Raw genomic sequence first — 13917 nt, forward strand, 5'->3', positions numbered from 1 at the left:
AGTGATGGAGCCAGATGCCATGATCTGTTTTCTGAATGTTGAGTTTTAAGACAAGATTTTTACTCTCCTCTTTCACTTTCATCAAGAAGCTCTTTAGTTCTTCTTCACTTTCTGCCATAAGGATGGTGTCATCTGCATATCTGAGGTTATTGATATTTCTCCTGGCAATCTTGATTCCAGCTTGTACTTCATCCAGTCCAGCATTTCTCATAACGTACTCTGCATATAAGTTAAATAAGCATCAACATAGTTTTGGAAGTTTTGGCCACAGCAATCAGAGCTGAAAAAGAAATAAAAGGAATACAGATAGGAAAAGAAGAAGTAAAACTCTCACTGTTTGCAGATGACATGATCCTCTACATAGAAAACCCTAAAGACTCTACTAGAAAATTACTAGAGTTGATCAATGAATATAGTAAAGTTGCAGGATATAAAATTAACACACAGAAATCCCTTGCATTCCTATACTCCAATCATGAGAAAACAGAAAGAGAAATTAAGGAAACAATACCATTCACCATTGCATCAAAAAGAATAAAATACTTAGGAATATATCTACCTAAAGAAACAAAAGACTTATATATAGAAAACTATAAAACACTGATGAAAGAAATCAAAGAGGACACAAACAGATGGAGAAATATACCGTGTTCATGGATTGGAAGAATTAATATAGTGAAAATGAGTATTCTACCCAAAGCAATCTACAGATTCAATGCAATCCCTATCAAGCTACCAATGGTATTTTTCACAGAACTAGAACAAATCATCTCACAATTTGTATGGAAATATAAGAAACCTCGAATAGCCAAAGCAATCTTGAGGAAGAAGAATGGAACTGGAGGAATCAACCTGCCTGACTTCAGACTCTACTACAAAGCCACAGTCATCAAGACAGTATGGTACTGGCACAAAGATAGAAATATAGATCAATGGAACAAAATAGAAAGCCCAGAGATAAACCCACGCACATATGGACACCTTATCTTCGACAAAGGAGGCAAGAATATACAATGGAGAAAAGACAACCTCTTTAACAAGTGGTGCTGGGAAAACTGGTCAACCACTTGTAAAAGAATGAAACTAGAACACTTCCTAACACCGTACACAAAAATAAACTCAAAATGGATTAAAGATCTAAACGTAAGACCAGAAACAATAAAACTCCTAGAGGAAAACATAGGCAAAACACTCTCCGACATAAATCACAGCAGGATCCTCCATGACCCACCTCCCAGAATATTGGAAATAAAAGCAAAAATAAACAAATGGGACCTAATTAAAATTAAAAGCTTTTGCACAACAAAGGAAACTATAAACAAGGTGAAAAGACAGCCTTCAGAATGGGAGAAAATAATAGCAAATGAAGCAACAGACAAACAATTAATCTCAAAAATATACAAGCAACTTCTGCAGCTGAATTCCCGAAAAATAAATGACCCAATCAAAAAATGGGCCAAAGAACTAAACAGACATTTCTCCAAAGAAGACATACAGATGGCTAACAAACACATGAAAAGATGCTCAACATCACTCATTATTAGAGAAATGCAAATCAAAACCACAATGAGGTATCATTTCACACCAGTCAGAATGGCTGCTATCCAAAAGTCTACAAGCAATAAATGCTGGAGAGGGTGTGGAGAAAAGGGAACCCTCTTACACTGTTGGTGGGAATGCAAACTAGTACAGCCACTATGGAGAACAGTGTGGAGATTCCTTAAAAAACTGGGAATAGAACTGCCATATGACCCAGCAATCCCACTGCTGGGCATATACACCGAGGAAACCAGAATTGAAAGAGACGCGTGTACCCCAATGTTCATCGCAGCACTGTTTACAATAGCCAGGACATGGAAGCAACCTAGATGTCCATCAGCAGATGAATGGATAAGGAAGCTGTGGTACATATACACAATGGAATATTACTCAGCCATTAAAAAAAATACATTTGAACCGGTTCTACTGAGATGGATGAAACTGGAGCCCATTATACAGAGTGAAGTAAGCCAGAAAGAAAAACAACAATACAGTATACTAATGCATATATATGGAATCTGAAAGATGGTAACGATAACCCTATATGCGGGACAGAATGAGAGACACAGATGCATGGAACAATTTTATGGACTCTGAGGGAGAAGGTGAGGGTGGGACGTTCTGGGAGAATGGCATTGAGACATGTGTATTGTCATATGTGAAACAGAGCACCATTCCATGTTCGATGCATGTGACAAGGGCTCGGGGCCGGGGCAGTGGGATGATCCAGAGGGATGGGAGGGGGAGGGAGGTGGGTGGGGGGTTCGGGAAGGGGAACACATGTAAACCCATGGCTGATTCTTGTCAATGTATGGCAAAAACTATTACAATATTGTAAAGTAATTAGCCCCCAAGTAAAATAAATAAATTTATAAAAAAAAAAAAAAAAAAAAAGATGTTACTATGCAAAAAAAAAAAAAAAAAAATAAGTTAAATAAGCAGAGTAACAATATGCAGCCTTGACGTACTCCTTTCCTTATTTGGAACCAGTCTACAATGCTGGAGACCCAAGTTCAATCCCTGGGTTGGGAAGATCTCCTGGAGAAGGAAATGGCAACGCACTCCAGTATTCTTGCCTGGAATATCCCATGGACAGAGAAGCCTACAGTTTATGGGGCTGCAAAGAGTCGGACACGACTGAGCGACTTCACTTCACTGTTGTTCCATGTCCAGTTCCAACTGTTGCCTCTTGACCTGCACACAGATTTCTCAGGAAGCAGGTTAGGTGGTCTGGTATTTCCATCTATTTAAGAATTTTCACAGTTTGTCGTGATCCACACAGTCAAAGGCTTTGGAGTAGTCAATAAAGCAGAAGTAGATGTTTTTCTGGAACTTTCTTCCTTTTTTGATGATCCAACGGATGTTGGGAATTTGATCTCTGGTTCCTCTGCCTTTTCTAAAACCAGCTTGAACATCTGGAAGTTCTCGGTTCACATACTGTTGAAGCCTGGCTTAAAGAATTTTTAGTATTATTTTGCTAGCCCCTAAGATGAGTGCAATTGTGTGGTAGTTTGAGCACTCTTTGGCATTGCCTTTCTTTGGGATTGGAATGAAAACAGACCTTTTCCAGTCCTGTGGCCACTGCTGAGTTTTCCAAATTTGCTGGCATACTGAGTGCAGCATTTTCACAGCATCACCTTTTAGGATTTGAACTAGCTCAACTAGAATTTCATCACCTCCACTAGCTTTGTTCATAGTGATGCTTCCTAAGGCCTACTTGACTGCACATTCCAGGATGTCTGGCTCTAGGTGAGCAATCACAACATCGTGATTATCTGGGTTGTGAAGATATTTTTTGTATAGTTCTTCTGTGTATTCCTGCCACCTCTTCTTAATATTTTCTGCTTCTGTTAGGTCCATACCATTTCTGTCTTTTATTGAGCCCATCTTTGCATGAAATGTTCCCTTGGTATCTCTAATTTTAAAAACATTAAGATTATTTATATGAATTTCACCTCAATTTTTTTTTTTTAAAAAAACCTTTTGATATATTTTCCAGAGTGCCTTTACTGTTTAAAATGGCCGGCAATAATAGATTCGTTCTAGTATCTCCACACCGTCACCAACACTTGGTATGGCCACTGTCTTTACTCTTAGCCACTCAATGGGATCATAATGGTATCTGATTGTGGCTTTATTTTATATTTCTCTAACAACTAAAGATGTTAAGTATCTTCTTTTGTGCTCATTTACTATCTGTATATCGTTCTTGTTAAAGTGTCTTTCAAATATTTAGCTCAATTTTTACTCTTTTTTTTGGTCTTCTAATTAACTTGTAAGAGTTCTTTACATACTCTAGATACAATTCTCATGTTGGTAAGTGTTTTGAAAATATTTTATCCAGTTTGTGGGCTGGTTTTTTATTTTTGTTATCAGTATTTTGAAGAATCAAAGTTTTTACGTTGGATGAAGTCTAATTCATCAGTTTTTTTTTTCTTTTCTTCTTTGTCCTTTTGTGTTCTAAGTAACAAATCTTTGCCTAATCCCAAGTAACTAAGATTTTCTCCTATATTTTCTCTTAGGATTTTGATAGTTTTAACTTTTACACTTCGGCCTTGGATCCATTTTGAGTTAGTTTTTACACATGGTATGAGATATAGGTCAAGAATCTTTGTTTTTTTTGTTTTTTAATATCCAATTGACTTAGCACTATTTTTTTTAAATTTCAACCATTTTCCATTGAATGCTTTGGCAACTTTTAAAAAATCAATTGACCTGTATGTTGGCCTATTTCTTAAATCTCAATTCTGTTCTAATGACCCATAATATCTATATTTAAGCTAATACCACATTTTTAATAAAATACAAATAATTTCAAAACTTCTATACTTAAATAATGATGGTCTGAGAGCCTTTCAGTACTGCATTAGAACAAAATGGGAAGAGTAGGAAGGAAATTAAGTTTGGAAAGGAGAATGTCTTCTATGTCATGATGGGGAGTCTGAATATAACAAGGAGAATGATACGGTCATATTTATATTTCAGAAAAAGTACTCTGGTAGCTATGCAGGGAGGAAAAATAAAAGGATAGGAGTTTTGTGGAAAAAATGTAATTCAGGAAAAATATAATGAAATTTTAGATTAAGTGGGGAGCAAGAAGAAATAAGACGGAACAAAGTCAGGAGATGATTTTTTAAATTACTTACTGTATCCGAGGCACTGATCTAAATGCTTAAAGTGTTATTAACAGATTTCTTTCTACACATCATCCTTATGAAATAGGTATAATCTTACACATAAAGAATTTGAGATCACATAAATGTGTAACCAGAATTCCAATGTAGTATTCTGACTTCATGGTCCAAATTTTTGACCTTAGGAAAGCACAATCAACAGAACATGGGAACTATTTTGTTGGACAAAGGACCAATAGATACTCTTACCAGCACCTTACAGGGATTGAGTAATAGGTAATAAGTAATTAAGAAAGAAAGAAATGACTAGGTACTCTACCAAACAGAGTGTCATTTCTTGCACTGATTTCATGTATTCCAAATGTGAAATTTTCTATAGGAAATATCAAGACCTGTAGAAATTATGGGTTGTATTATTTCCTTTATATTTTTTTGAGCAGAACACAGAGCTAGAATGCCACATGCTCAACTGTAAGCTAATTTTGGACACCCTGATGTAACACCCTCCCGTGCCTCATACACAAGTCTGAGTCCCATCTTGAAACATACATATACTCATGAACATTCCCTGATGAAAGGGATGAAAAAAATCACCCTTCCCTTACTCTCTACTTCTCCTTGTTAGCTCTGACCAACATGTGGCTTCTCTAATTATTAAACAGACCTAGCAGTTGGGCTGATTATCCAGGGAAGTGTGGGCTCTTCATAGACAGGGCTGAAGTTGGCTGACACCATCATCTACTGGTCCTTTAACACAAGGGGTAGTATTCATTTCTAGCCTCTAGCAGCACATTCACAAGTTGGCCCCATAATTAACTAAATAGGCCCCTTCATTTAGGAGTGCCCAAGTCCTGAAGTCTCATTCCTGTCAGAGAGTCATCTCTTTTAGCCTATTTACTGGGGAGAGAGGGACTATTTATAAAAGCAAACTTATCTTTGACGTGAATCAGCACATTAACATGAATTTCATATTGACATCAATGGGCCGCATTCTATCCACTCAGCCTCCACTGGCTCTGAAAAAATAGCCAGGCCCATGAAGTTTCGTTTACATACTGACAGGCACTCTCATACCTGTTACAGGCAGGAGAATCAATCTGCTGAGGAGAGATTCCTGCCAGTTCCCAGATTCTTTCACCAAGAGATATGCTGACTCAGCTCTAAGATACACATCTCAAGAAAAAAGCCTAAGGGTACACGATGAGAGCTTAATGATACAAGAATGCCTCCTTTCCCTATGTGTCTTATGTCCCTATGTGTCTTATGTGATGTTGGTGAATACATGGGTGAGTGGGGGTGAGTAATCTCCCAGAAGAGAGTACAGAACATTCTTCCATATCATAATGCTTGTGAATTTAATTCAGTCTAGTTAACTAAATATTTGTGATTGTCTAACAGCTAGTTTCCAAGTATTGTGCTGTGCCATGGTATGAGAATATAAGTTTCTTCCCTTAAGATGCTCACCATCTATAGTACAGCAATTCTGAGGTTGTCATTGTTGAGTCGCCCAGTCGTGTATGACTGTTTGTGGCCCCATGGATTGCAGCAAACCAGGCTTCTCTATCCTTCACCATCTCCTGAAGTTTGCCCAAGTTCACGTGCATTGCATCAGTGATGCCGTCCAGCCATCTCATCCTCTGACGCCCTCTTCTCCTTCTGCCCTCAATCCATCCCCGCATTGGGGAGTTTTCCAATGAGTCAGCTGTTCCCATCAGATGACCAAAATACTGGAGTTTCAACTTCAGCATCAATCCTTCCAATGAGTATTCAGGGTTGATTTCCCTTACAGTTGACTGGTTTGATCTCCTTGCTGTCCAATGGACTCTCGGGAGTCTTCTCCAGCACCACAGTTTGAAGGCATCAATTCTTCAGCATTCTGCCTTCTTTATGGTCCAGCCCTCACAAAAATATGTGACCACTGGGAAGACCATAGCCTTGACTATTCCAACATTTGTTGGTAGAGTAATGTCTCTGCTTTTCAACACACTGTCTAGGCTTGTCATAACTTTCCTGCCAAGAAGCAAATGTCTTCTGATTTCATGGCTGCAGTCATCATCTGCAGAGATTTTAGAGCCTAAGAAGAGAAAATTTGTCACTATTTCCACCTTTTCCCCCTTTATCTCCCATGAAGTAATGGGGCCAGATGCCATGATCTTAGTTTTTTTAATATTTAGTTTTAAACCAACTCTTTCACTCTCCTCCTTCACCCTCAGCTATTCTACTTCTATACGTCTAAAGAAAACTAAATCACTATCTCAAAAAGACCTGCACTCTCATGTTCATTGCAGCTTAATTAACTAGTCAAGGCATGGAAACAATCTGGATGTCTATCAGCAGATGAATGGCCAAAGAAAATGTAGCGTATATATCTCAGTTGCATCTGATTCTTTGCAGTCCCATGGACTATAGCCTGCCACTCTCCTCTGTCCATGGGATTTTCCAGGTAAGAACGTTGGAGTGGATTGCCACTTCCTACTACAGGGGAGCTTCCTGACCCAGGGATCAAATCCGCATCTCTGCATCTCCTGCATTAGCAGGTGGATTCTTTACTACTAGTGCCACCTGGGAAGCCCCATGTGGATTTAACATTATTTGGCCATGAAAAAGGAAATCTTGCTATTTGCAACAACATAGATGGACTTTGAGGGCATTATGTTAGGTGCAACAAGTCAGACATAGAAAGACAAATACTATATGATCTTATTTGGGAGTCTGAAAACATTGAACTCACAGGAACAGAGAACAGATTCATAGTTGCCAGAGATGGGGCCTGGAGGTGAAGGAAACAAGGCAATCAAAAGGCACAAACTTTTAGTTACAAGATAAATAAGTTCTGGGGATGTAATGTACAGCAAGATGGCTATAGGTTACAATACTGAATTCTTTATTTGAAAGTTGTTACAAGAGAACATAGAAGCAAGGACAAATCCACTGTCAGAACATAGAAGCAAGGACAAATCCACTGTAACAGGAGATAAAACAGAGAATATTGATACAGATTTGAATGGGTTGGTACATTTTTCTGTTGGGAATACATATGGATTAACATCTCATTATTCATATTTTTCCAGTTAAAAAGATATAAAGTTATCAGTTAGAAGTGAAAGGGGAAGCAAGATTCCTGGGAGAAATATCAATAACCTCAGATATGCAGGTGACACCTTATAGCAGAAAGCTAAGAGGAACTATAGAGCCTTTTGATGAAAGTGAAAGAGGAGAGTAAAAAAGCTGGCTTAAAACTCAACATTCAAAAAACAAAGATCATGGCATCTGGTCCCATCACTTCATGGCAAATAGATGGGGAGACAATGGAAACAGTGAGAGACTTTATTTTCTTGGGCTCCAAAATCACTGCAGATGGTGACTGCAACCATGAAATTAAAGGACGCTTGCTCCTTGGAAGAAAAGTTATGACCAACTTAGCATATTAAAAAGCAGAGACATTACTTTTCCAACAAAAGTCCATCTACTCAAAGCTATGGTTTTTCCAGTCATCCTGTATGGATGTGAAAGTTGTACCACAAAGAAGGCTGAGCGCTGAAGAATTGATGCTTTGAACTCTGGTGTTTTAGAAGACTTTTGAGAGTCCCTTGGACTGCAAGGAGATCCAACCAATCCTAAACGATATCAACCCTGAATATGCATTGGAAGGACTGATGCTGAGGCTGAAGCTCCAATACTTTGGCCACCTGATTCGAAGAGCTGGCTCATTGCAAAAGACCCTGATGCTGGGAAAGATTGAAGGCAGGAGGAGAAGTGGACAACAGAGGACAAGATGGTTGGATGGCATCACCACCTCAGTGGACATGAATTTGAGCAAGCTCTGGGAGATGGTTTAGGACAGGGAAGCCTGCTGTGCTGCAGTCCATGGTGTTGCAGAGTTGGACATGACTGAGTGACTGAACAACAACAGTGAAATGTGGGAGTGTTAAAGTATGAAGTACAGTTTGGATATTGAATTTTAATAAGAAATTTTGTGAAGCCCTTTGACCACTTTCTTTTGCTTGGTATCCTGGAAACACCCCTTCCTTCTTAGTTAAAAACTAAACTATGGTCTAGTTCAGAGAGTGCTCATAGCTAACAATGGAAGATTATAAAATATCGTTTTTTTCTTTATCACTTTGAATCTATTTATATCTGTTTTTACACAATTGTACTGTAAAATTATAAATACTGACATAAAATAAGACTGTAAAGTCATAACTATTGAATATGTAGGAGAAATTAGAGATTTCATATTCATAGCCCTTTGGTACAGATAAAACAGAGTCAGAAATTCACCAATTTGTGCAGTATAAATATAAAATGGTAAAAAAAAAAGAACAAATCCCATATATCCTAATTGTCATTTCAATGATATTGCAGGCCTGCCGTGTTTCAACAATTTATAAAATAATTTTCTAGTTGGCATTGAGATATATATCATTTTTACAGAACAAATGGCAGCTAAAACAGCGTCTGTTTTTACATCTATTATAAATCCAAAGCATTCCTTTATGAAGTATTCTCTCAGCTTTTCAAGTATTGGCTGTTTCTCACTATTCAGGTGTCACTTCAAATGTTAGTCTCTCAGAAAGGTCTTTCTTGACCACATATGCCCTTCCATGACTAACATTACCACACCACCTTATTTTATTTCTTTCATAACAATATATCTAATATAAATTACTACACTTGTTCTTTTTTATTTTGTTTCTGTCCTTCTCTTTACCATGAGTGCTAGGAGACTTGCCCTTCTTAACTATAACTATAAGCTCAGCACCCTGTATTTAGCAAAATGATATTTAATTTGATCAATGACTAATTTAACAAAGAATGAACAAATAACTGAACAAACCAGAGTTTTTAAATACCTGCAGATTATATATAAATATATATATGTTTTAAAAAAATTTTATACATATATTTTTAACTTACTTACACCCTAGCAAAATGTCAAATCCTAAAGTAGTTATTTTAAACCTTATTTTGAAAGCAAATGGTACTATTTTATTTTTATATATTTGAAACTTTTTATTTGGAAATAATTTCAGACTTAAAGAAAAATTACAAAATTAGTATAAAGAATTCCTGTATATCCTTCACCCAGTTTCCCCAAATGTAGAATTTTATCATACTTTATCATTTTTTTGACTCTCCCATTCCCTGCATATATGTTGACTATTTGTGAGTGAAAGTCACTCAGTCATGTCTGACTCTTTGCAACCCCACGGACTATACAGTCCATGGAATTTTCCAGGCCAGAGTACTGGAGTGGGTAGCTGTTCCCTTCTTCCCAACCCAGGGATCGAACTCAGGTCTCTGGTATTGCAGGCAGATTCTTTACCAGCTAAGCCACAGACTCTCCCATTCCCTGCACACATGTTGACACTTTACCCCTAAATATATCAATGTGTGTGTATCATAAAACCAAGGACACTTCAGACATAATTTTTGGGCTGTGATTGAAATCCAGGAACTAAGAGTGATACATTATTATCCAGTCTATAGACTTCATTCAAGTAATACCAACTTCTCACTAACCACCTTTATAGAAAAAATGATCTTTTCCCTGGTCTAGATTCCTATCTAAGATCACACACTGAATTTAGTAATCATGTCCCTTTATTCTAGATCAGTTTCTCAGTCTTTAGTTACTTTAATATTTTGCAGAATATCCCTCAATTTAGCTTCACTCAATGTTTCCTCCAGCCTGGCACTTCACATGTGAAATGAATCACAAGCTGGAATCAAGACTGCAGGGAGAAATATCAACAATCTCAGATATGAAGATGATACCACTCTAATAGCAGAAAGTGAAGAGGAACTAAAAAGCCTCTGCATGAGGGTGAAAGAGGAGAGTGAAAAAGCTGGCTTAAAACTCAACATTCAAAAACCTAAGATCATGGCATCAGGTCCAATCACTTCATGGCAAATAGAAGGGGAAAAAGTGGAAACAGTGACAAATTTTATCTCCTTGGGCTCCAAAATCACTGTGGACTGTGACTGCAGCCATTAAATTAAAAGACACTTGCTCTTTGGAAGGAAAGATATGATAAACCTAGATAGCATATTAAAAAGCAGAGACATCACTTTGCAAAAAAACGTCCATAGAGCCAAAGCTATAGATTTTCCAGTAGTCATGTATGGATGTGAGAATTGGAACATAAAGAAGGCAGAGTGCCAAAGAATTGATGTTTTTGAATTGTGGTGCTGTAAAAGACCCTTGAGAGTCCCTTGGACAGCAGGGAGATCTAACCAGTCAATCTTAAAGGAAACCAACCCTGAGTATTCACTGGAAGGACTGATGCTGATACTGAAGCTCTAATATGTTGGCCACTTGATGTGAAGAGGTGACTTATTGGAAAAGACCATGATACTAGGAAAGATTGAGGGAAGGAGAAGAGGGTGGCAGAGGATGAGATGGTTGGACAGCATCACTGACTCAACGGACATAAATTTGAGCAAATTCAGGGAGATGGTAAAGGACAGGACGGTGGAGTCTGGTGCACTGCAGTCCATGGGCTCACAAAGAGCTGGACACAGCTTAGCAACTAAACAACAACAACAGTTATAAATTATTTAAACCATGAGTTCATACTGACACCTCCAATTTCAATGTAACGTCAGAACTTTGTTCTAGTCCCCCTTCTTAAATCTATGTAACTCGCTTCTCTGACAACTAGAAACCTGGCTCTTACAATCCAGTATATTTACTTATTTACTCAGAACTAGAAGAGGAACTAAAGAGCTTCTTGATGAAGGTGAGAGAGGAGAGTGAAAAATCTGGCTTAAAACTCAACATTCAAAAAATGAAGATCATGGCATCCAGTCCCATCACTTCATGGCAAATAGATGGGGAAACAGTGAAACTTTATTTTCTTGGGCTCCAAAATCACTGCAGATGGTGATTGCAGCCATGAAATTAAAAGATGCTTGCTCCTTGGAAGCAAACCTATGACAAATCTAGACAGGATATTAAAAGGCAGAGACATCGCTTTGCCAACAAAGGTCCATATAGTCAAAGCTACGGTTTTTCCAGTAGTCATATATGGATGTGAGAGTTGGACCATAAAGAAGGCTGAGTGCTAAAGAATTGATGCTTTCAAACATCAATTCTTGTTGATCAATTCTTGTGTTGGAGAAGACTCTTGATATTCCCTTGGACAACAGCAAGATAAAATCCATCAATCCTAAAGAAAATCAATCCTGAATATTCATTGGAAGGATTGATGCTGAGGCTGAATTTGGCCACCTGATGCAAAGAGGTGACTTATTGGAAAAGACCCAGATGCTGGGAAAGATTGAAGGCAGGAGGAGAAAGGGACAACAGATGATGAGATGGTTGGATGGCATCACCGATTCAATGGACCTGAATTTGAGCAAACTCTGGGAGATAGTGAAGGACAGGCAAGCCTGGCATGCTGCAGTCCATGTGGTTGCAAAGAGGCAGACATGACTGAGCAACTGAGCAACAACAACAGAGTATACTTCATATATTTAAGAACTGCTTAATCTGTACTCCTGTGAAAAACAAACCTACTAACTAAAATCAATATTTATTTAAAGTTCTTTTAGTATATAATCAACATACAGTGCTCAAAATCAGTCCTTGAATTAGTCCACTTCCCTCTAAACTATAATTAGGTTCATTTGTTTCTATCGGTTACATTTTGGTTTTCTTTCAACTTTGTTGATTTCATTCATTCATTCTATGATATGTGAAACATATAAGGTCGGTTTTAAAATTCAGAAGTACACAGATAGATATAATTAGAGAACTGTTTCTCCCACAACCCATAAATTCTACCCCATTCTGATATCATCCATTTTTTTTCTATCCCAGTTCTAGCCATCCCTGGTGGTAACTATCTCAGTCTTTGGTTTATGCTTTCTGTGTTTAGTTTTGCACAAATAAGCAAATACATGTATGTTTCTTCTTCCTTTTTTTCATTACTCACATGCTTAGTAAATGCCAGATGTTCTTTTGTACTTTGCTTTCTTAAAAATCACGTGTACTCCAAATCATTCTGTATTAGCTGAGGAATCCTCATCATTGTTTTTTTGGCTGCTTAAGTATCATTAATTTGTTCAACCTCTCCTCTATCAAAGAGCACTAAGGTTGTTTACAATATTTTATAAATACAAAGAATGCTTTAATGAGTGAATAACCTTGTAAGTATATATTTTTGAATTGTTGCTAAATATCTTCAGGATAGTTCCTAGAAAGGGCTGTATGGGCTGTAAGGTAAATGCATAAGCACTTTTGTTAGATACTGCCAAATTCTCTTCTCTAAATGTTGTACCAGTTTGCAGTGTTTGAACTTGTCCCAGTCGCAATGTTTGAGCAAGCTGGATTGCAACAACCTCTCCAACAAATGGGATCTTCCACGTGCCACTAGTGGTAAAGAATCTACCTGCCAATGTAGGAGACATGAGATGAGGGCTTGATCCCTGGGTTGGAAAGATCCCCTGGAGGAGAGCATGGCAACCCACTCCAGTATTTTTGTCTGGAAAATCCCATGAACAGAGGAGCCTGGTGGGCTAGAGTCTATGGGCCTGCAAAGAGTCAGACACAACTAAGTGTACACGCACACACACACACACTCCAACAAATATGATGTTATACTTTTTAAGTTTGCCAATCTGGAAGATGACAGTTTCTTTGCGTAGTTTCAATTCATATTTCTCTACTTATGAATGAGGTTGAGTGATTTTTTTTTCCATTATGGGTGATTTTTATCTTTTTTATAAATTATTCTTATCTTTTACCCATTTTTCTATCATGCTTTTGGTGCTTGCTTCCTCTCAATTGTTAAGATCTTTGTATACAAGAGATATTAGTGCTTTATCTGGTTATATTTAGCAAATATTCTTAATTTTTCAGTCATCTGATGCTATATGATTTGTCAGTTTTTAAAGGTTCCTTCAACTCCTACCTATAGAATATACTACCAAGAGCTTATTCTTCTTTTCTATTTACCCCTACCTCACTTTTATTGTCCCTTTTCTTTATTCACATCATTTCCACATTGTCATAGCATGTGATATGTTCCTAATTACAGGTCCAGCCTCGTACCCATATTTATTTTAGTCTTGGGTCTGCAATGAAATATACTAAAGGCTTACTATAAACTACAGTGCCGAGGTTTTCTCAGTCATCTCTTTATCTGGATAAAGCCATCCTCTGGCAGACTGTTTTTTCTATTGTCTTAAGTGCTGGATGGGCTTCCCTTGTGGATTCGGGAGACCTGGGTTTGATCCC

General features: G+C 37.7%; 1 long non-coding RNA gene across 1 annotated transcript in view; it reads right to left on the reverse strand.

Annotated features, from left to right (window-relative positions):
• LOC145518030 (uncharacterized) overlaps positions 1 to 13917 on the reverse strand; it is a 357466-nt gene that overhangs the window by 166244 nt on the left and 177305 nt on the right. The window lies entirely within an intron of this gene.

The sequence above is a fragment of the Giraffa tippelskirchi genome, chromosome 8 (assembly GCF_054371585.1).
Source record: "Giraffa tippelskirchi isolate mGirTip1 chromosome 8, T2T-mGirTip1v1.2.pri, whole genome shotgun sequence".
Taxonomy (NCBI): Eukaryota; Metazoa; Chordata; class Mammalia; order Artiodactyla; family Giraffidae; genus Giraffa; species Giraffa tippelskirchi.